Genomic DNA, 25,120 nt, shown 5'->3' with positions numbered 1-25,120 from the left:
GGAGTTTAGGGACCATGACTATTGTAGTCAAAAGGGAAGTCAAATGAAGAAGGCAAAATAACTCCAAGGGAACAAACTTTCTTTATGAAAGGATGGACATTGGAAGGGGTATTTGCAAGAAATGTCTTGCAAGTGTCAAGAACACACCTTTCGAAGGTGTTGTAATATGTTCTTGAAATAGTTCAAAACAGTTGGTTCTTCTACTTGAATGCTTGATTCCGTATTAGTAACTATGTTTTACAATTGTTGTAAAAGTGTGCTAATAAAAAGTAGAAGATTAATGAGAGAAGAGAAAGTACTTCACATTCGGAAAGTGAATAAAATATAGATCTCTGCGAAAGCGGATTGTACTTACTTCCTCATATGAACTACCAAAGAAATTGGAAAATACTAAAGATTGTCTTTACATTCCAATTGCCGGCTTTTTGAATCGGTGGACGCGTTGCCTTGGCTTTTTATAGAGCTATCGATCACCTGCCAACTTACACACTCTGAAGATTTCCCATTCTTGAGACTCGTCTCCGGCCCTTTGAAAATCTACTCCGTCCACCCCTTCTCTTTTAACTTCGTGAACAATGGCTAGCTCATCCAACCCATCGAACCTTTGCTTAGATTTGAGTCTAAGCAGTGATTCGGTCGCGTCTCGTCAGGGTAAGGTATGGTGCCCGTCTTTCTTATCTTCCCATGGCCCTTTTACAGATGAGGACTCTGTGATGACGGGTCCCACAACGGCTACGATAATGGCTCGGAACCTCCTCACTCCCAAAGAGAGTCAGCTTCTTTCAGGACGGTCCGATGAGTTGGCCGTTCAAGAATCCCTGGCTCTGAGTGTTCAGTGCGCTGGCTCTGTGTCCAACATGGGCCAACGCCTTCTTTCTCACTCCCGTCAGGTTGAATCCTTGATGGCAGAGGTGGAGAGTCTTAAGCAGGAGATCAAACAGCTTAAGTACGAGAACCGAAGTTTGCACGTGCTTGCCAACAATTATTCGTCAGGCATGAAGAGGAAACTTGATGAGCTTGATGACCGTCAAAGGCTTGCGGCTTTCTTCCAGAGGCACCTCTTTCCTGGGTCATCCAGCGTTCCACCAAGGCTTGGGGCCTTGAATGATATATCCTCGGTGCCTCCCGCTCCTATGCCTCTCGCTCCGATACCTTCTGTTCCGATGCCTCCTGCTCCTATGCCTCTCGCTCCGATACCTTCTGTTCCGATGCCTCCTGCTCTGATGCCTCTTGCTCCGAGAGTGTTGCCACGTAGTGGGGCCTCACGTACACAACCTTTGTAAAGGCTCCATCTTTCTACCATTTTTTTTTTTTTTTTTTTTTTTGTACATGCTTTGTTTTATTCAGTGCATTGGGTTGCCTCCCAAGTAGCGCTTTCTTTTACGTCTTGCAGCCGGACGAAGAACCCAATCACTCCAGGATATGTTCACGAATCGGATGAGAACTCTGAGTCATGAACTAGTACCTAAAACAAGAAACAAAACAAGATTTAGAATCTGGAATAAAATAAAAACAAACGAAAGTAAAACAATCCAAGGGATTAGCAAAGTTGCTAATCCCCGGCAACGGCGCCAAAATTTGATGCGAGAATTATACGCACACAATTTAAACCCTCTTTTTGTCAATTGTAGTGAAGAATGTAAGTAGGGATCGTTCTTAACCGGGGATTAGGAGGGATTGCAAAATCACTTGGAAACTAACTCAAAAACGTAAAATAAAGTTTGAAACACTAAACTAGACTCAAAGAATGCAAAACTAAACAATAAAAACACTCAAACAAATCAAAAGACTCAAAACAGCCCCAAAACACTCAAAACTGCCTTAAAATCACTTTCTGGGCAGTTGATAGGAGCATATTCATGCGACTTAAATGGCTTGTTCTCGTGCATTTACGTTATGTTTCTCTAGTTATTTTAGTCCTTTATGCTTCTTTTGTGTGTTTTCAGGTTCTAAGGGCATAAGGAAGAAAAAAGATGCATTTTGGAGCAAAATTGGGCTTGGAATGGATAGCATATGATTGGAGCCAAAATGTTGGACGAATTTGAAGGCCTTGTATTCACTTTGGACATAAAACAAAGGGCCTAGCCCATTCTCTCTTAAACCAAGCCCTTTGCCATGCATTTCCTTCTCTTTTCCAAAGCCCACAATCAATTCAAAAGCCATGCAAATCCATATTCAACACCCTAAACTACAAGCATGCATCATTACACCACCTTCTCCATCTTTATTCCATATGCATTCATTATAATTCACCCCACTACCACCACTCACACACACATGCAATTACACACACCATTCACCCCTTTGTGCCGTGCATCATCTCACCAAGCAATCAAACAAGCCACATGCATGTCCCTTTAATCATTCAACCACATTCCCACTTTCCTAGCTAACCCTACATGCATTCTTTATTCACTCTTCATCATTGCACCACAAATCACTAACCCTACATGCATTCATAAATCATCCACACCTTTGTGCCATGCACATTCATAGCTTTCCCAACATAATTCACATACATCCCATTCCATCTCCCACATGCACATTCACCCCTTTCTCCATACCAAAACCGTGCATACACACTTCATTCCATTCATTCATCATTCCATCTCATGCATCACCATTTATTCCACCCTAGAGCCTCATTATTCAATCCATCATTCATCCATCTTCCACCCCCTTTAATCATTTAACCCACATACATTCACAACACACTTCACATGCAAAACAACAACCATTCACACACCAAAACATCCATGCCGTGCATCCCCTCCACATTTCAGCTTTCCAAATGCAATTTCATCAACACATGCATTCATTATTCATTCACCTTGCATTTCAACCCACATGCACATTTAATCATTCAACCTTGCAGCCACCTTTACACCCCATTCATTCAACAAACAAATCAGCAACACATGCACCATCCTTCCCTTTGCCGTGGGTTCCCTTTGGCCCCCTTGTGAAATTTCAGCTTTCCACCCACTTTCCTAGTCTTTTATCACATGCATTGCAGCCATATGTTCCCTCCACTACTCCTATAAATACCTTGCATTCTCATCATTCAAGGCATTCCTCATTTTCATACACAAACACTCTTCAAAATCATCCATTCTTCCCCCTTTGGCCATGAGTTTCCCTTCCATTTCTCCTCCATTTCTTCCATTTCCATAATCCCCCAATCCATTCAACACACCAACAACATCCCTTAGTCCTTGTGCCACAATAAAGAGGAAGATAAGAGGGCCTAAACGTTCATACAATTCACGTTGGAGTTGTTGGAATGTTTACGTGTTTCTTTGATTTCAAAGTTTCATTTTAATTCTCTTTGTTTTGTATGTATGGAAGAAAAGAGTGCTTAAACGTTCATACAATTCAAGTTTTGAGTTGTTGGAATGTTTAGGTGTTTCTTTGATTTCAAAGTTATGAGGAACTAAACCCCCTTTAGCTAGGGGGTGATTCGAAACTATGTTTATATTTGCAATATGAATTGATTAACTTTCGTTGGAATTTCATAAGTTGTGGATTCAATTTGTTTAACCGTTTGATTGATAGCTTATTTATGAATGTTTATTAAGAATGCGCGCTTAATTTTCATGCATAAATATGACGCTAGAATATAAGTGAATTTCACCTAATCGTTATGAACTTATATTCACAAGTAGTGGAGGTTGCTTCTAAACAATCGAGTTAAACGAATTCTTGGCACGAGTTTCATGCTCATCATAGTCACGAATGCCTCGTCAACACTTATAGTTTTCATAATGCTTAATGATCTTTGATTGTATCTTTATTGTGTTGTTCACGTAAAGGACTTTTGGAGAATGTTGTGAATTGCGTTGCGCAAACCCATCCAATTCATTAACTTAAGGAAAACTTGACGGTTAATTTAAGCGGACCTAATTAATCCGGAGTGTTGAGTTTCATAATTTATCGAAAGACCAACTGAGAATCAATCTTGTATGCAAGTGTAACATGTGTGGAGAAGAACCCCTTAGCTAGCCTTCATTCCATTCATTCCATCACAATTTCATATTTACATTCCGCTCAGTTTATTAACTTGTTTTGTTATTTCAATTTTCGTCAAATCAAAACTTTCCCCCCCCCCCCCCCCCCCCCCCTTTACTTTCTTGTTCTTTAGTGCTTCGAATCTGTTTAGTTTGTGTTTTAAAGTATTTTGAATCAAGCCATAATCTTAAATTCATCCAAAATTAGTTTTGAGCCTTTTAATGTTTTAACGTTTAGTTTCACATTCTTTGAGTCTAGTTTAGTGTTTTATCTTGTTTTTACGTTTTTGAGTCAGTTTCCAAGGTTTTAGCAATCCCTCCTAATCCCCGGTCCAGAACGATCCCTACTTATACTTATACTACAATTGACAAAAAGAGGGTTTAATTTGTGTGCGTATAAATCTCGCATCAGCAGTTTTGAGCACTTTGGTAACTTTGGACGAAATTGAGTAATAGAATGAATCAAAATGCTTAAAAACACAAACTAAGATACTTTCTAACTAAAATGACTTAACAAAGAAAAGGGGGATTGGTTTTGGATGAAATTGAAAACAAAACAAATACTTGGGAACAAAATAGATTGTAAAACGAAGAATGATGAGAAACTAGTTAGTGGGTTCCTTATCCACACATGAACATATGCATATAATCGAATCCACAGGGACTAATTGGACCTATATAATTACTTGTTTTGCAAGAACTCTTTACTAGAGAAATAAAACTAATCAATGTAGGCAGATGTGTTGTTGTAATTTAAAAGCATAAGGAAATGAAGTAAACACAAATAAATGAATCAACAACTAATAAAATGAGATAGTATCAATGGAGATGAAGCTAGGGATTCGATTTCACCATTGCTAAACCAAGTCCATGTTTGTTAAATCAAAACGTATTCAACTCTCCAATCTGCAACTAGGGTTCGTTTTACTTATTTATGATCATCCATTTGATGTGTGGTTGTGATCAAGTACTCCTAATATGCAACCTAGTTGTGATGTTCAACTTAGATCAGCAAGTAAGAATCCATTAAGAACAAGAAAACTTCAAAGAATCAAAGAAATCACATGGCAGGATGTATGCATAGCAGTTTCTTCATTCATTCACATGTCTACCAAGATTAAGCATGATGTGTACTATAACCTTGATCAAATAATTCATAAGCAGCCCTAATGGTGATCAAACATTAAGATTAACAAACAAATTAAACTATAAAATCAGTGAATGAAACAAGAACACAGATTGGTGAATCAAATACTTCAACTTAATAACATGGAATAGTTTTGCAAGGCTACATCGAATCCACCCCTAGCCAAAGGGGGATTTAGTTCTTTATAACATTGAAATCAAAGAAACACCTAAACATTCCAACAACTCAAACGTGAATTGTATGAACGTTTAAGCACTCTTTTCTTCCATTCCTCAAACATACAAAACAAAGAGAATTGAATTTAAACATTGAAATCAAAGAAACACCTAAACATTCCAACAACTCAAACTTGAATTGTATGAACGTTTAGGCCCTCTTCTCTTCCTCTTCGTTGTAGCATAAGGTCTAGGGATAGTTGGTTGGGGGGATGGAAGTGTGGATTGGAGTGGGGAGTGATGGAAATGGAAGATGGTTTTTTGGATTGTAAGGGAGAGCACGGCAAGGGTGGTTTGATGTCTACATTCTGAAATGGAAGAAGTTGTGACTGAAATGTGTATGAAAATGAGAGTGAATGAGAATGAATGCAATGGATGCTTATTTATAGGTAAAATGGGGGGGACATGACAGCTAGGAGGAGGAATATATGCATGTGCAAAGCTAGAAATGCAAGCAGAAAATGGAAGGGAATGCATGTGCACGGCCATGATGGTGTTTTCCTGTGGTGAATCTGAAATGGGAGAGCATGTGGATTAAAGGGGTAATGATGATGAATGCATGTGAATTATTTATGAAGGGAATGCATGTGCTTTGACAGAAATGAAAGGAGAATGTGCACGGCATGGGAGAATTTCTGGAATGTTGAATGTGCATGTGAATTAAAGCTAGAGTGATGATGATGAGTGCATGTGGAATGGCTGAAATGAATGATTATGGATGCATGTGCAATGTTTTAAAGGATGGAATGCATGTGAATATGATGGAAATCTGATGGGAACTCACAGCAAGGATGATTTCTGGTGGTGAATGGGTGTATGTGTGAATGATTAAAGGAACATGTGGGTTGGAAATGATGAAAGAAATGCATGTGAGTGACAACTAGATATGTTGATGAATGCATGTGGAGTGGTGAGTGAATGTGCACGGCAATGAGTGGAGAAATGTGTGAATGATGGCAGATTTGTGTGGATGATATGTTTAGGGTCTTGTAAGGGTGGAAATGCATGTGGAGTGCATGATTGTTTATGATGATATGGATGGTTCTTTGCATGGCTTTTGAAGTGATTGTGGGCTTTGGAATTGGAAGGAAATGCATGGCCTTGGGGTTGGTTTAAGAGAGAATGGGCTAGGCCCTTTGTTTTATGTCCAAAATGAATACAAGGCCTTCAAATTCGTCCAACACTTTGGCTCCAATCATATGCTATCCATTCCAAGCCCAATTTTGCTCCAAAATGCTCCAAAATGCATCTTTTTGCTTCCTTAGCCATATGAACCTAAAAACACACGAAAATGGCTTAAACTACTAAAACAACTATGAATTAACAACATAGATGCACGAAAACAAGCTAAGTAAGTCGCCTAAATATGCTCCTATCAACTTTGATAAATGGGGGGGCCACGGCCTTGTAAGGCTAATGGGATTTTTGTGGCTGTTTTGTTTTATTATAAAATTGAAAATAAAATGGAAGGCTACGGATTAAAGGGGAGGATATGGAAAGGTGCGGCTAAGTATGTAAAACCTAGAGTTTTAAATATGTTTGGTTCCTAGCTTATTTTTATTAACGAAAATAAATTCAAAGGCTTCTAGAATTTAGGAAATAAAATCAGAAATTAAAGAGGGAAAGATTAAAGGGTGCGGCTAGGGCCTTGGTTTTGTGTCCTAAAGCGCCTACAAGGACTTCAAAGTGGCTAGAAAATGCGGACGTTTAAGATTAGGAAAGGTTACCAAAACGGGAAACTTCGGGTCAACTTTCCTAAAATAGGAAGCCTTGTTTGAGTAGGATTCTTCGTTTTGGTAAGAATTCATCGTTGGCATAGGAATTCGTCGTTTCTTCAAGTCTTCAACTCATTCATTCCTCTTTCGCTCCAAAAGACTCCAATTTGCATCTTCTTGCACACTTTGGCCTTATAATCTGAAAATACACAAAAGTGGCCTTAAACACTGAAATAGATAAGTAAACACAACATAAATGCACGCGAACAAGCTAATTAAGTCGCATGAATATGCGCCTATCAAATTCCCCCACACTTAACTTTTGCTAGTCCTCGAGCAAAACAAAACAACTAAAGTAACCAAGACGAAACAAAGCAAACAAACAAAACCTAAACCTTCCAACGATTGCCTCAGGGATTTCCAATGAAACATGACATGTCAAAGATCATTACTCACATAGCTTTTAGTCTTCTTTCCCCTCGAGCACATACTTAATCATAGTCACCATTCACTAGTTCGCATTTAATCAATTAAAACACATTTTGAATGTAGTAACATGCCTTAGAGAATTCCCTCAATTCCTCACTAGTTATGCACTCAATTTTCACTCAGATATTTCTGACTACACACCCTACACTAGTTATATGTGAGAAGATTGATGTAAACATGAAAGACTAGTACTCACATACGTTATAACAAAGAAAGCAATTTCTGGAGTAATTACACGTGTTTAGATATGATCTCATGAATGGAATGCTACTACTTAGATGCGAGAACCAGTGACACCATATGCTCATACCAAATTCAAACTCCACCATTGAAATGCATAACACTCAAGATAGAAGTCAAGGGTTGTAACGGGCCTTGGGGTGTTGGCTAACAAGGAAAGGTAGGGATAAACAAAAGTTCTTTAAGCAATAGTAAGTAAAGTAATGAAATTAAGACCTAGAATTCCCTTAGAATGCAGAAATCAACTTTTAAACAAATAAGGGAGATTCAAACAACTCTTAGGGCCTAATTCATTGTTTTGGGCCCTTACTTCAACAACCAATACTTTTCAACTCTTTTTCACTTCTTTTTCTTTCTTTTTCTTTTTTTTTTTTTTTTTTTTTTTTTTTTTCTAGCCGTGCCTATAGCACATCAACTCACATCAATAATCCTTCCCCCACACTTATTTTTTGCCACACATTAATCAAAGGGAATTCATTCATGCTTACTATGCTTCAAGAACAAGGGTAAGGATGGTCCTAATCTAGGCTAGGCGAGGAGAATGTGGGTCAACAAAGAACATAGGCTACACAAGGCTCAACGGGTTAAATCCTACAAAACAAATGAAAAGGGAAATATGGCAATTTGGCTATGGTGTTCACTACACAACTTCATCTTGAATATGTGTTATGCAAATCAATAACATGCTTTGAATGAAATGGGCATGAGTTCTAGCATTTGGAACTAAGTGATGAAACGCCTTCTGAGTAGTAACCAGGCAAAGAATAATGAGATCATACAACGACTTAGAAAACAATGATGCATAGATTATAACTCTCCAAATAACGTTTAGGCTCAAGTCTCACAGGGATGTAGCGTTTGTTTAAGTTCCTTCCTTCAAGCATGTTACAAAAACTGATTTTTATCATTTGTGATTACATGTGAATTCGTAAACTATAACTACAACTAAGCATAAACCAAAGAGTATATCAAACGTCCAACCATGTTTGTAACTTTCTTTAACCGTCATGCAATTAAAAACCAAATCCTCATCATTGTGTTGGAAGGTACCCTACGACACAAACAAACACACAAAAACAACTCTTTTTGGGTTTTTCAAAACACTTTTTTTCAAATTTTTATGGTATTTTCGGATTTTTAAGACAACACACTCTAAAATAGCTTAAAAACACTTAAAAACAGCAAAGAACAAGTTTAGACATGTTAGGTGGTAATACCCTACGAATTTCATGCACAAAGTCTCAAAACAAAATGTTACCCCCCCACACTTAAACTAAACATTGTCCTCAATGTTTTAAACACAATTAAAAACATTACACAAAACATAAAGTAAGCAACAAAGGAAAGGGTTTAGAAACGCAAATCTGAGTGTGGAGCGATTCCCAAGTTCTTCCTTTGTTGATTGCATGGGTTGCCTCCCAAGTAGCGCTTGCTTTAACGTCTTCCAGCCGGACGAAACCTTCTTCACTCCTTACTAGGGCCCACGGCTTCCAAGGGTATGTCATCCACGGCATGCTCCACAAAGGTGTCATAATAGGGCTTCAAACGATGCCCGTTCACCTTGAATTCATGTCCCGTTTTCAAGCCTTGGATTTGGACTGCACCATGAACAAAAACATTAGTAATAACAAATGGTCCAATCCACTTAGAACGTAACTTACCAGGAAACAAACGTAAACGGGAATTGAACAATAGCATTTTCTGCCCAATTGAGAATGATTTCCCACGGATCATGTTGTCATGGAAAGCTTTAGTCTTTTGCTTGTAAATGCTTGCATTATCATACGCCTCGTGCCTTATCTCATCAAGCTCATTTAATTGCCATCTCCTTTGACTTCCTGCTTTATCGAGGTTCATGTTAAACTTCTTGATGGCCCAAAGTGCTTTGTGCTCCAATTCAACGGGAAGATGGCACGCCTTGCCATAGACAAGTCGAAAGGGTGACATCCCAATGGGAGTTTTGTACGCCGTACGATACGCCCAAAGTGCATCATCTAACCGTAAGCTCCAATCCTTCCTTGTTGGCCCAATAGTCTTCTCGAGTATTTGCTTGATCTCTCGATTGGAAACCTCGGCTTGGCCATTCGTTTGAGGATGGTAAGGTGTAGAAACCTTATGGGTGACATGGTATTTCCTTAATAACGCTTCAATGGTCCGATTGCAAAAGTGTGACCCTCCATCACTAATGATCACTCGTGGCATTCCAAACCTTGCAAAAATGTTAGTTCTAATAAACTCTGCAACCACTTTAGAATCATTAGTCCGGGTGGCCTTGGCTTCCACCCATTTTGACACATAATCAACCGCAAGCAAAATATACATGAAACCATACGATGAAGGGAAGGGACCCATAAAATCAATACCCCAGACATCAAAAATTTCAACATTTAGGATAGAAACCTGCGGCATTTGGTCCTTTGCACTAATGCCACCCATTCTTTGGCATTTATCACATGTTAAGCAAAACGTTCTAGCATCCTTGAAAATACTAGGCCAATAAAATCCACATTGTAACACTTTGAGGGCCGTGCATTGCGTGCCAAAGTGCCCTCCACATGCATATGTATGACAAAAACTCAAGATTGAATGACATTCAGAATCATGCACACAACGACGTATAATCTGATCGGGACAAAATTTCCATAAGTATGGATCATCCCACACATAAAACCGTGCATCATGCCTAAGTTTGTCACGTTGGTGCCTATTGAACTCACTTGGAATACGTTTTGACACCAAAAAATTAACTATATCGGCATACCAAGGCTCACTTACCTGGATAGACATTAATTGTTCATCGGGAAATGTCTCTGCAATGGGTAGGGACTCCTCATTATGCACCATTCGGCTTAGGTGGTCAGCCACCACATTCTCCACGCCCTTCTTATCCCGAATCTCAATGTCAAACTCTTGTAAGAGCAAAAGCCATCGAATTAGTCTAGGCTTGGCCTCCTTCTTCGTGAGCAAATACTTGAGAGCTGCATGATCAGTAAAAATAATAACTTTAGTCCCAAGTAAGTATGACCGAAACTTATCTAATGCAAATACCACAGCAAGTAATTCTTTTTCAGTGGTTGAGTAATTTAATTGAGCATCATTTAATGTTCTAGATGCATAATAAATAACATGAGGTTGTTTGTCCTTTCGCTGCCCCAAAACAGCACCAATCGCATAGTCCGAAGCATCGCACATCAACTCGAATGGAAGGCTCCAATCTGGAGGTGTGATAATGGGAGCCGAAGTGAGAGCCTCCTTGAGGTGCTTGAATGCCGTGGAGCATGCATCATCAAACTCAAACGGCACCTCCTTTTGCAGCAGTCGGCAGAGTGGCTATGCAATCTTTGAGAAATCCTTAATGAACCGCCTATAAAAACCTGCATGACCAAGAAACGAACAAACCTCTTTAACCGAAGTTGGAGCGGGTAAGTGACGAACAAGGTCTACCTTAGATTTATCTACTTCAATGCCTTTTTCAGAAATAATATGTCCTAAAACAATACCTTGTTTAACCATGAAGTGACATTTTTCCCAATTAAGCACAAGATTTGTTTCAACACAACGGTTCAAAATCAAACTAAGATTACTCAAACAACCATCAAATGAATTACCAAACACACTGAAATCATCCATAAAAACCTCAATGATTTTCTCGACATAATCAGAAAATATGCTCATCATGCATCTTTGAAATGTAGCAGGTGCATTACATAAACCAAATGGCATGCGACGATAAGCAAATGTACCAAAGGGGCATGGAAAAGTAGTCTTTTCTTGATCATCCGGGGCAATAACAATTTGATTATAACCAGAATATCCATCAAGAAAACAATAAAATGAATGACCCGCTAACCTTTCCAACATTTGATCTAGGAACGGCAATGGGAAGTGGTCCTTCCTCGTGGTGGCGTTTATCTTCCTATAATCCGTGCACACGCGCCAACCGGTTTGGACTCGAGTGGGCACTAGCTCATTCTCTGCGTTCTCCACAATTGTCACTCCAGATTTCTTCGGCACGCATTGGATAGGCGAAACCCACTTACTATCCGAGATAGGATAGATAACTCCACAATCTAACAGCTTGATTATCTCCTTCTTCACAACTTCCATCATCGGAGGGTTAAGACGGCGTTGAGCCTCTCTAGTTGGTTTGGCCCCCTCCTCAAGAAATATGTGATGCATACATGTAGTGGGACTAATACCTTTGATATCGGCCAACGTCCAACCCAGGGCAGATTTGAACTCCTTCAAAACACGCACTAGTTTCTCCTCTTCTTGTGCCGTGAGTGATGAAGAAATGATGGCCGACAATGTCTCCTCTTCCCCCAAGAAAATGTACTTCAAATGGCCCGGTAATGGTTTGAGATCAAGGGTAGGTGCCTGAATTATAGATGGAAGCAATTTGTTAGTCGAAATGGGAATGGACTCACGGGTAGTATACTTACCATCAAGCTTAGGTGAGGACTCAAGGGCAGCCACAACTTCAAGTAATTCCTCACTAGGGGGCACGGCATGGAGTAGAGAGTGTGTGCTGTGGGCATGCATGCAATCTGTCCCCTTTGTTTTGAGTTCCATGCCTCGTGTAATGACTTTTTCAAGCGCATCGTCATTCAAATCGTCAAGATATCCCTGCGCCAAAGAGTCAATTATATCAATAGAAAAGCATGAATGGTCCTCACTAGGGTATTTAATGGAATCAGAAAGATTAAAATTAACAACTTCCCCATCGAATTCCATGGACAAAGTTCCACTATACACGTCAATCTTCATCCGGGCCGTCTTCATGAATGGCCTTCTAAGTAGAATGGGCAGCGAAGGAGCATGGTCCGATTCATCCATTTCAAGGACATAGAAATCCGCCGGGAAGACCAAATGATTAACCTGTACAAGAACATCTTCCAAAACTCCCTTTGGATAGGCGTTAGATCTATCGGCCAATTGTATTATTACCCCATCATTTTTCAATGCTCCTAAGTTCATAGATGCATAAATGGAATATGGCATAACATTTATAGAAGCACCTAAATCAAGCATGGCAGATTCAAATCTAGTATTCCCAATGACACAAGGAATGGTAAAACTACCTAGATCCTTGCATTTGGGCGGTAGTTTGCGTTGCAAGATGGCGGACACATTCTCACCTACCTTTACCACTTCCTTGGTCGACATCCTCTTCCTAGTGTTGCAAAGCTCCTTTAAGAACTTGGCATACCTCGGGACTTGCTTTATTGCATCCAACAGGGGTATGTTCACTTGAACTTTACGAAACGTCTCAAGGATGTCCTTTTCAGCTTCTTCTTTCTTCGTTTGCCTGAACCTACTAGGAAAAGGAACATTCGAAGGGAAAACATTAGTAGGAACTGAATTTAACACATTTTTACCTTTATTGGCCGAATTGGGCAGATTTGGGACCATAGGGACTTGCGGCAATGATGGGATCACCTTTGCCGTGGGCAACCTTGTTTCTTCCTCTTCGATTCTTCGTTTTTCATCCTCTTCGGGGCTTGATGGTGATGGTGTAGGACATGCCCCGACTTCTTTTCCACTTCTCAATTGTATGGCCTTTGCGCTTTCGAAGCCTCCCTTCGGATTTGGAATGGTGGAACTAGGGAGTTGTCCGGGATCTCGAAACTTACCTACAAACTCAGCAATCTGCCCAATTTGTTTCTCAAGTTGATCCACCCTCTTATCTTGATTTTGCATAGCCTTCGCTTGATCTTCCTGCCCATTAGACAACTTAGTTAGTATCTTAAGAAGTGCATCATTGTCAAGAGACGTACCTGAGGCACTTGGGCCGGATTGGGCTTGATTTTGGGGTGGGCCGTAAGGTTTGGGAAAGAACCCCGGGGGTTGCTGCCTAAAGCCTCCTTGGTTCTGAGGTTGCTGGGAATCCCTCCACTTGAAATTTGGGTGGTCTCGCCACCCCGGATTATACGTGTTGGAGTACGGATCATGTCTTGACTGATTTTGGCTTTAAAACCCAATGGCATTCGCACTCTCCCATCCGCCATTCTCGATGAGTTGAGGACACTTTTCAGAGGCATGTCCTTGGATAGAACATACACCACATACCACAGGTCCTTGCATCTTCATTCCCTCGGCCATCTGTGAAACAATAGAAGTAAGATTAGCCAATTGTGAATGAAGATCGGACGTTGAACTTACCTCATGTACTTGGTGTCGTGGAGGTCCTCTTTGGCCTACTCCCTCATACTGTTGAGCGTTCAATGCTCGGTTAGCGATCAAGACCTTGGCATCCCTGGGCGTTTTGTCCACCAATGCTCCACCCGCCGATGCGTCGAGCATTTGACGTTCGATAGGTAGGAGCCCCTCGTAGAAGTATTGCAAGAGCAACTCCTCCTTCATCTGATGCTGTGGACAAGAAGCAACAAGTGATTTAAATCGTTCATAATACGTAGGGAAAGACTCACCTTCTTCTTGCTGGATTCCACTTATCTTTTTGCGTAGGAGGATGATGCGAGAAGTTGGGAAAAACTTCTCCAGAAAGGCCCTCTTCATGCTCTCCCACGATGTAACGGTTCCGGGAGCTAACTCATATAACCAATCTTTGGCTTTATCCATCAAAGAGAATGGGAAAACCTTCATCTTCAAAATCTTTCCGTCAACAGTGATGGGAGTCATACTAGAGCAAACTACTTCAAATTCTTTCAGATGTTTGTTAGGATCTTCCATGGACAAGCCATGGTATTTAGGAATATGATGAAGCAAACTTGACATTAATTCAAACTCATCTGTCTTACCTTGGGCAGCCGGGGGGTATTGAATGCACAAAGGTGCTGCATTAGCCAATCCGGAAGCAGAAAGCTCCTTAAGTGTCCGGTTGTCTACGGCCATAACTTGTGGCTCTTCAAATGCCCTTGCCATGGGTTCCTCAAAGATCCCTGCCGTGGCCTCTTCTTCCTCTTCTAGAACTTGTTCTTCAAGCTCAGGTTCCGGGCTTGGCGGATTTGATTCGTGATGCTTCTTCGTCCGTCTCAAAGTCCTCTCAAAATCGCTGTCAAAGTCTGAGATATGCTCACAAATCGGTTGAGAACTCCGAGTCATGCACTAGTACCTAAAACAAGGAAAAAAAAACAAAATCAGAAACTTCAACAAAATAAATAAATAAACAGAAATTAAACAATCCAAGGGATTAGCAAAGTTGCTAATCCCTGGCAACGGCGCCAAAAATTTGATGCGAACTAAGTAAGCACACAAATTAAAACCCTCTTGTGACAATTGTAGTAAAAATGCAAGTAGGGATCGTTCTAGACCGCGGATTAGGAGGGATTACTAAATCACTTGGAAACTGACTCAAAAACGTAAAACAAACGTTAAAAACACTAAACTAGACTCAAAGAATGCAAAGCTAAACAATAAAACACTAAAACAAATCAAAAGACTCAAAGAATACAAAACGCTTATAAACACAAACTAAGACACTTTCTAACTAAATTGGACACTAAAGTAAAGGGGGATTGAGGTTTTGACGAAATTAAACTAAATGCAACGATTGTAATTTAAAGGCAGAATGTAAATATGAATGTGATGAAAATATGGATGAATGCTAGCTAGAAGGTTCTTCTCCACACATGTCACACTTGGATACACTTTGATTTTCAGTTGGTTTTTCGATAAATTATGAAACTCAACGCCCCAAATTAACCGTGAATTGCACTAATTAACCCTCAGTTTTTCCACAAGTTATTAAGTTGGATGATTGCATACGACAACCCAAAACATTCCCTACAAGTTCCCTACATGAATTGCATAATAGAGATACAAGCAAGAATCATTAAGTTCTATGAAAAACATAAGCATTGACGAAGCATTTGTTACTATGAATTGCATGAAACTTATGCTAAGAATTCATTCAACGCGATCGTTTTCAAGCGACCTTCACTACTTGTGATTATAAGATTGTAACTATTAGGTGAAACTCCCTCATAATCTAGCATCATATTCATGCATGAAAACTAAGCGTGCACTCTCAATCAACATACATAAATAAGTTATCAATCAAATAGATGAACGAATTGAATCCACAACTTATGAAATTCCAACCAAAAGTAATCAATTCATATTGCAAGCATAAACATGGTTTCGAATCACCCCCTAGCTAACTAGGGGGATTTAGCCTCTCATGGTCACAAAAAGAGAATTACAAATGAATTTAAACATAAAGCACAAAGGATTGATTACACCTAGAACGCCCAACGAATCCTCGTGAATTGGTGCGCGTCGAAGCTCCTCTTTCCTCTTCTCCTTGCTGCGGCAGATTGGGGTTTTTATGATTTTTGGGTGAATTTCTGGGTTATAGATAGGTTTTATGGTGGTTTAATGGCTCGGCAATGGGTGTGGATGGTGTAGGAAGGCTTGTAAGGTGGCTGCAATGGGGGGAATGGCTGCGGCAATGCTGGAAAAAGTGTGGAATGGCTGCCCTCTTTGCACGGCAGAGAAGAAATAAAATATATGGTGCTGCGGCTGGATGTGTAAAAATTAGGGTGTGAATGATGGATTAGTGTGGACGGATTGATTGAATGGGAGAATGGCTGAATAAAGAATGGAAAAATGAATGGGATTTTTGCGGCTTAAATGGAATGGTATTATGGCTGAATATTTTATTTAGGGTTAGTGGAATGCACGGTTTTGGAATGAATAATGGGAATGAATGGAGTGAATGGCCTAGGGTTTTTGGAATGCACGGGTTGTGAGGGAGTAAAATGGGATCTTGGTGGCTGCGTGAAGATGGGAATTATGGGAGAATAATCACGGCCTTGATTTCTTTTTGGTTTATTAGGGTTAACTTTGATAAATGGGGGGGCCACGGCCTTGTAAGGCTAATGGGATTTTTGTGGCTGTTTTGTTTTATTATAAAAATGAAAATAAAATGGAAGGCTACGGATTTAAGGGGAGGATATGGAAAGGTGCGGCTAAGTATGTAAAACCTAGAGTTTTAAATATGTTTGGTTCCTAGCTTATTTTTATTAACGAAAATAAATTCAAAGGCTTCTAGAATTTAGGAAATAAAATCAGAAATTAAAGAGGGAAAGATTAAAGGGTGCGGCTAGGGCCTTGGTTTTGTGTCCTAAAGCGCCTACAAGGACTTCAAAGTGGCTAGAAAATGCGGACGTTTAAGATTAGGAAAGGTTACCAAAACGGGAAACTTCGGGTCAACTTTCCTAAAATAGGAAGCCTTGTTTGAGTAGGATTCTTCGTTTTGGTAAGAATTCATCGTTGGCGTAGGAATTCGTCGTTTCTTCAAGTCTTCAACTCATTCATTCCTCTTTCGCTCCAAAAGACTCCAATTTGCATCTTCTTGCACACTTTGGCCTTATAATCTGAAAATACACAAAAGTGGCCTTAAACACTGAAATAGATAAGTAAACACAACATAAATGCACGAGAACAAGCTAATTAAGTCGCATGAATATGCGCCTATCAATCATGTATAATGGTGACGTCGTTATTCTCAAGGTTGCTTCTATGGATAACATATAGATATCCATTGTTTAGGCCTACTACTCAGCCATTTATGAAATGACTACAGAAGAGGTATCATCACTGATGACTAAGCTGATTGGCTCTAGTGCAAGTGGGAGATTGTTGGAAATGTGCCCTAAAACCAATCATATGATGATACTTTATGGACATTTCACATGTTAAACTAATCTAGTTTAATATTAAGGGCAAACATTATTGTTTGAGCCGTCTCATATAAATGTTATATGCTTAAACGATAAGTCCAAGGAATATGTGATTGGAAGAATGCGATCTAAAGAAGTTAGATTCATGAGACCATTCTTTCGTTGACACATCCTAAACGTTCCTGATCATAGGATTGTCAATTGGGCATTGACAGTCCGTTAAGATCAGTACGTGCTATGTCTTCTCTCAGGGAGAGTGACTAGTCTCGAGTCATTGGTGTGTGTGACATCAAGACAAGTACGTAGGTGCTCAATAGAGAATGAGTTCACTGAACACGATCAACGAAGAGTTCTCATATTCATGTCACATGAGAACTCATGGTTGGGATAATGCAAATTAGTCTTTTGACCTGAGGCATCACAGTTGTCTTGTGGTTAGGTCCTTAATCTTTGATTATGTCAAAGTCACGCCATCAGGAGGGTGTCCATGGCATCGTTGGGGTTAAGCCACTTAGCCATGGAGGCAAGTGAATGCGCAACAAGGGATCTCTAACCTTCAAACTGTTTGAGGGAGAATACTCTATGATATGATTAAGAATCTTTGGCCAAAGTATGAATGAGATTTAGGAATGTGTTCTAAATCACATTCAAGGTAATCATACAAGCACAAGACTCACATTGGATAGTAGACATGAATAAACTATCAAACCAAACAATGTGGTCAAGAGTATTGTATTAGAGAAAGACCGTATTGCATTTGTAATCCTAAAACTGAATAGGTTATCCACCTCTTCTGATTAGCTTGGGTAACCATGACATGCTGCTAGGCGTCAACCATGGTTTGTGGAAGCCCTAAAAGTGTATTATCACTAACGGGAGAATTGAAAGTAAGTTTCAATTCACAATCGATTAGAAAGAGTTTTAATCGCCCACTGCCTCGCTAAAAGGAGCCTAATGGATCGTTCACCGAGTAAGGTAGAGTTTGAAGAAACAACGGAGATGAGTAAGAATAATGAAATGGTTTAATTATTTATCTAAGGCTAGGATTAATTAATATGTTAATTAATCAAACGAATAAGTTCGTTAAAGACCTCGGGTTAGTTTTGGGCCGCAAGGCCCAATGGGATTTGAATGTCAAGCCCATTAACTCAAGTTGTATGACAACTTGAATAAACAAAAGGCTTGAAAGCCCAATAAACCCTATAGGCTTGCCATGTTAGAAGAATAGGGCTTTTGGTCCGTTAGGTCACTTATTTGAAGGGACTATATAAAGGACGTTTATAGCCTAAAAATTTACATATGGTAATTTTTGGGGAAAGGATGAGAACACAAGCTCTCCTTTCTCTCTAAAATTTAGGCCACCTTGGAGGGATCATCTAGCAGTCAAACTCCTCCAAGGTCACTTATTTCTTCTACATTATGCCTTGGTGATGAATCATTAGAGGTTCTCAATTTTGGGAACTTGGAGAAACTTTTTCATCCATCCAAATCCATGGATCTAAGATGCAAGGAATGAAGGCCCTCTCTTTGGGTGATTAGCCTTTGCTTATGCAAAAGAGGAATCTACAAAGGTATTGATTTCTCAACTCACTTTGTTTTGAGTTGAGTCTTGGTTCACCTATCTACTAGGCTTTGAATTTCATGGGTAAATGTTTTGTTTTAAGTGCATACAAGCATGATTCCGCCTTTAATTATTAATTGCATGCTATTGATGTTGCTTAAATGAACATGTTTTTCACAAATCTTCCTTCATTTGGAGGGGTGAGCATGAGTGAAAATTTTGATGAAATTTCAAGATTCAAACTTCAAAATTTCAAAGTTTTCAAAAATTTCAAAATTCATACTTGAAAATTGAAAAATTGCAAATTTTCAGAGTTCAAAAGTGCGAGGATATGGTGGTAGTGTGAACACAAAGCACATAAACATGCACCATCAAGTTGACCACAACATTTGTGTATCAAATCCAAACACTTTTCTTGAACTCATGAAGAACAATGAAGAACATTCAAAGAAAACCCATGAAAGTTCCATGCACATTTTCATTCACACAACTCATTTTAAAACCATTGTAACATGGTTAACAAAGCTATCAACTATGTAGCTACCTTAGGGATCCTTATTTCAACTTAATTCTCAAGTAACAAGACAATAGGAGCCCAAAAATCCACACTTCCCATTTTAGCTGAAAATCCCCAACTAAAATTTTCCAAAATTTTAGTTACAAAATACATGCTCATTTCTACCCATATCTACTACTATTGAGATACATGGCTTTCCAAATCAAATTACAAACAAAGTAGGCAACCAACATTAATACATTTTTAATATGGAAGCAAAATCAAACCCATGAATATCGATAACCCAAAATGGTTCACGAACTACTAGACATAGGCTCTTGATACCACTTGAAGGAAAACTTTGTATAAACTAAGTTCATTCGCCCGAAGGTACTACATCTCCCACCCATAGGCCAATATAAATATCTTCCGCCTGTAGGCACTACATCTCTTGGCCAAAGCCAATATACAAACCTTCATTCGCCCGTAGGCCCCTACATCACCCAACCGAAGCCATATATAGATATCATTCACTTATAGGCCCCTACATCATCCGACTAAAGCCATATATAGATATCATTCATGCTGTAGGCAGTATCATTCACTTGTAGGCAGTTCATATGAATAACCACTAAATAAGTACATAAACATAAACATAATATTTCTAATATACATATGTATGTATGTATGTATGTATAGGGAATTGTTATTGGCACTCCAAAAATGTCATTCTACACTCCAAACTTTCTATATTTGGAAAGAAAAATACACTTCTGAGGAGTGTAGAATGAGATTTTTGGAGTGCCAATAACACTTCCCTCTATATATATCTCAATTGGAACCCAGTAGCTAAAAAGTCATATCATAAAACCACGTTCATAAGTAGGTATATGACTCAATCATATATACCACAAAGAACGTAAAGTCGATAAAGCATAATATATCATAAAGTGTAAATCCAATTTACTCATAAATGTTTCATAAAACGTAACCAACAAATCATGTTTTTCATGTATGCATTTGGGAAGGGGTCCATTCACAGATACTTTGTCGTCGAAGAGCCATGCAAACAAGAGAGGACAGAAATGCCATACACAATTGCACCTAAGCACATAAAGGTACCAATTAATAAAACTATACTAAAACGGTTGAATGTCGGTAAACCGATGTCATAGCTGTGGTCGGAAGAGTTTCGAAGAGCATATTTAGGCGACTTACTTAGCTTGTTTTCGTGCATCTATGTTGTTACAATTCAAAACTTTGAATTGTTATTGGCACTCCAAAGAAACAGATAAGAGGAGGAAGCTCAGACCTTCGGGGGAGACCAAAGGAAGCCTGCTGCCCAGTTCAAGAGTAGCACAAAGGAAAATCAACGATGGGAGCAGCGCAATTCAAGAGTAAGCCTGTGGAATCACAAAGATCCAAGCCTCACTGCAATCACCAAGGAGAAGATGGAACGAACACTCCATAACCAGATTTGCATCTCTAAACTCTTCTCTTTGTTAGATACATTCTGCCATGTTTAGTATGTTTAATTGTTGTTTATATGTTTGTTTGTGTTTAGTGTGGTTTTTAACATTGAGGACAATGTTTGATTTAAGTGTGGGGGAGTTACTAAAGTGTTTTGATGCAAATTCGTAGGGTTTTATCCACCATAACTTCAAATGTTGTTTCTTGCTGTTTTTAAGTGTGTTTAGTGTGTTTTGACTTAAAAATTCGAAAATCACATAAAAAAAAAATATTTGAAAAACATGTTTTGAAAAGCCTAAAAAGAGTGTTTTGAGTCGTTTTTGTGTCGTAGGTCACCTTCCAACACAATGATAAGGATTTGGTTTCTAATTGCATGACTGTTAAAAAGAGTTAGAAACATGGAGAAAAGTTTGATTTACTCTTGGTATATGCTTGGTTATGGTTATAATGTATGACTTCACATGCAATCATAAAAGAAAAAAATTAGTTATGTAACATGCTTGAAGGAAGGAACTCAAACAAACGCTACAACCCTGAGAGACTTGAGCCTATAACGTTCTTTGGAGAGTATAATCTGTGATTTCTTGTTTTCTAAAGTTGTTGCATGATCTCATTATTCTTTGCTTGGTTACTACTTAGAAGGCGTTTCATCATATAGTTCCAAATGCTAGAACTCATGCCCATTTCATTCAAAGCATGTTATTGATTTACATAACATATTCAAGATGAAGTTGTGTAATTGCCACCATAGCCAAATAACCTCACTTTCCATATTTCGTATATGTTGTAAGTTTTACCCCCGTTGAGCTTTGTTTAGCCTTTATTCTTTGTCAACCCACATTATCCTCACCTAGCCTAGTTTAGGATAATCCACACCTTTGTTCTTAGAAGATAGTGAGCATGACTTAATTGAATTCCTTTTGAGTTACATTATGCAAGAAAATGAGTGTGGGAGAAGGAATGCTTGTTCTTAAGTATGTTTTGAGTTTCAAAAGAAAAGAAAAACAGAAAAGAAAAGAAAGAAAGAAAAAAGAGCTTGAAAAATGAAAGAATGAGTGATTGAAGTAAGGGCTCAAAACACCAATTCTGGCCCTAAATTGTCTCCCTTTTTGTTCCAAAGTTGAGTTTTCATTCAAAAGTGAATTCTAAGTTGATTCAATTGCCTTGCTCACTATTTCTTTAAGAACCTTTGTTTTCCATATCCCTTCTTTGTTATCCACACGCCCCAAGCCCCATTACAACCCGTGACTTCAATCTTGAGTGTTATGTGTTTCAATTTGTGGAGTTTGAACTTGGTATGAGCATATGGTGTCACTAGTTCTCGCGTCTAAGTAGTAGCATTCCATTCATGAGATCATAATCTAAACATGCTTATTAACTCCAAAAATTGCGTTCTTTGTGATACATATATGTGAGTGTTCGTTTTCATGTTTACATCAATATTCTCACATATGACTAGATTAGGGTGTGTAGTTAGAAAATCTGAGTGAAAATTGAGTGCATATCTTGTAAGGAATTGAGCAAATTCTCTAAGGCATGTTACTACATTCAAAACATGGTTTTAAATGCTTAATTGTGAACTAGTATGTGGTGACTATGATTAAGAATGTACTTAAGGGTAAAGATGGCTAAATTCTGTGGGAATAATAATTTTTAACTTGTCATGTGCATTGGAAATCCCTGAAACGATTGTTGGAAGGTGTAGGTTGTGTTTTACGTGTTTAGTGTCGTTTTGTTTGTTTGTTTTTATTCTGTTTTGCTCGAGGACTAGCAAAAGATAAGTGTGGGGGAGTTTGATAGGAGCATATTTAGGCGACTTACTTAGCTTGTTTTCGTGCATCTATGTTGTTAATTCATAGTTGTTTTAGTAGTTTAAGCCATTTTCGTGTGTTTTTAGGTTCATATGGCTAAGGAAGCAAAAAGATGCATTTTGGAGCATTTTGGAGCAAAATTGGGCTTGGAATGGATAACATATGATTGGAGCCAAAGTGTTGGACGAATTTGAAGGCCTTGTATTCATTTTGGACATAAAACAAAGGGCCTAGCCCATTCTCTCTTAAACCAACCCCAAGGCCATGCATTTCCTTCCAATTCCAAAGCCCACAATCACTTCAAAAGCCATGCAAAAAACCATCCATTCCATAAAAAACAATCCATCAATTCACATGCAAAACCACCATTAACACACATGCACCCAAACAAAGCCAACCTAGCTAACCCTACATGCATTCTTTATGCAACTCTTCATCATTCCACCATTCATTCTTTATTCCACAAACAAGTCACATGCATTTCCACCTTCCTACTTCATCATTTCACCACATTTTCCCTTTTATTTCCACATGCAATTCTTCATCATTGCAACCACAAACACCTTAAACAAATAGCCATATACATCTCCACTCCTCCTATAAATACCCTTGCATTCATTCATTCAAATCTCATCTCATTCACAACACAACAACACACCACAAACACATTCCTTTCTCCCTTAGAATCCAAAAACCATCTTCCATTTCCACCAATCCTCATCCATTTCCATAATTCCCCAACACTTCCATCCCCCCAACCAACCTATCCTTAAACCTTGTGCTACAACAACGAGGAAGAGAAGAGTGCCTAAACGTTCATACAATTCAAGTTTTGAGTTGTTGGAATGTTTAGGTGTTTCTTTGATTTCAAAGTTTCATTTTAATTCTCTTTGTTTTGTACGTATGAAAAATGGAAGAAAAGAGTGCTTAAACGTTCATACAATTCAAAGTTTTGAGTTGTTGGAATGTTTAGGTGTTTCTTTGATTTCAAAGTTATGAGGAACTAAACCCCCTTTAGCTAGGGGGTAATTCGAAACTATGTTTATGTTTGTAATATGATTTGATTACTTTTAATTACGTTTCATAAGTTGTGAATTCAATTTGTTTAACTGTTTGATTGATAACCTATTTATGTATGTTTATTAAGAATGAACGCTTAATTTTCATGCATGAATTTGACGCTAGAATATAAGTGAGTTTCACGTAATAGTTATGAACTTATATTCACAAGTAGTGGAGGTTGCTTATAAACAATCGTGTTAAACATATTCTTGGCATAAGTTTCATGCAATCATAGTAACGAATGCCTCGTCAACACTTATAGTTTTCATGATGCTTAATGATTCTTGCTTGTATCTCTATTATGCAATTCATGTAGGGAACTTGTGAGGAATGCTTTGGATTGTCGTATGCAATCATCCAATTCATTAACTTAAGGAAAACTTGACGGTTAATTTAAGCGGACCTAATTAACCCGGGGCGTTGAGAATTCATGGTTTATTGAAAAGCAATTAGACATCGTTTTGTATGCAAGTATAACATATGTGGAGATGAACCCCTTAGCTAGCTTCCCATCCATTCATTTCCGTCAAATCCATATTTACAATTTGTTTTGTTTCCAAGTTTCCATTTTTAGTTTAAAGTCGTCCAAATCCAATCCCCCTTTACTTTATTGTTCAATTTAGTTAGAAATCAATTTAGTTTGTGTTTTTAAAGCATTTTGAGTCTTTTGGTTTGTCTTAGTGTTTTAACGTTTAGTTTCACATTCTTTGAGTCTAGTTTAGTGTTTTATCTTGTTTTTACGTTTTTGAAGTCAAATCCAAGTGGTTAACAATCCCTCCTAATCCCCGGTCCAGAACGATCCCTACTTACATCCATACTACAATTGTCAAAAAGAGGGTTTAATTTGTGCGCGTATAATTCTCGCATCACCCGAAGGTACTACATCTCCCACCCATAGGCCAATATAAATATCTTCCGCCTGTAGGCACTACATCTCTTGGCCAAAGCCAATATACAAACCTTCATTCGCCCGTAGGCCCCTACATCACCCAACCGAAGCCATATATAGATATCATTCACTTATAGGCCCCTACATCATCCGACTAAAGCCATATATAGATATCATTCATGCTGTAGGCAGTATCATTCACTTGTAGGCAGTTCATATGAATAACCACTAAATAAGTACATAAACATAAACATAATATTTCTAATATACATATGTATGTATGTATGTATAGGGAATTGTTATTGGCACTCCAAAAATGTCATTCTACACTCCAAACTTTCTATATTTGGAAAGAAAAATACACTTCTGAGGAG

At 38.6% G+C, this 25,120-nt stretch overlaps 1 pseudogene; it reads right to left on the bottom strand.

Moving 5' to 3' along the window:
* The window catches only part of LOC103955518, a 62,661-nt pseudogene extending 37,838 nt beyond the window's left edge, over positions 1–24,823 (bottom strand).
* Between the last annotated feature and the right edge of the window lie 297 nt (positions 24,824–25,120).

Source organism: the organism of the source record quoted next, unplaced genomic scaffold (genome assembly GCF_019419815.1).
Source record: "Pyrus x bretschneideri cultivar Hongxiangsu unplaced genomic scaffold, Pyrus_bretschneideri_v1 Contig103, whole genome shotgun sequence".
Taxonomy (NCBI): Eukaryota; Viridiplantae; Streptophyta; class Magnoliopsida; order Rosales; family Rosaceae; genus Pyrus; species Pyrus x bretschneideri.
The sequence above is the reverse complement of the archived record's forward strand: the minus strand, read 5'-3'. Positions and strand labels throughout refer to the sequence as shown.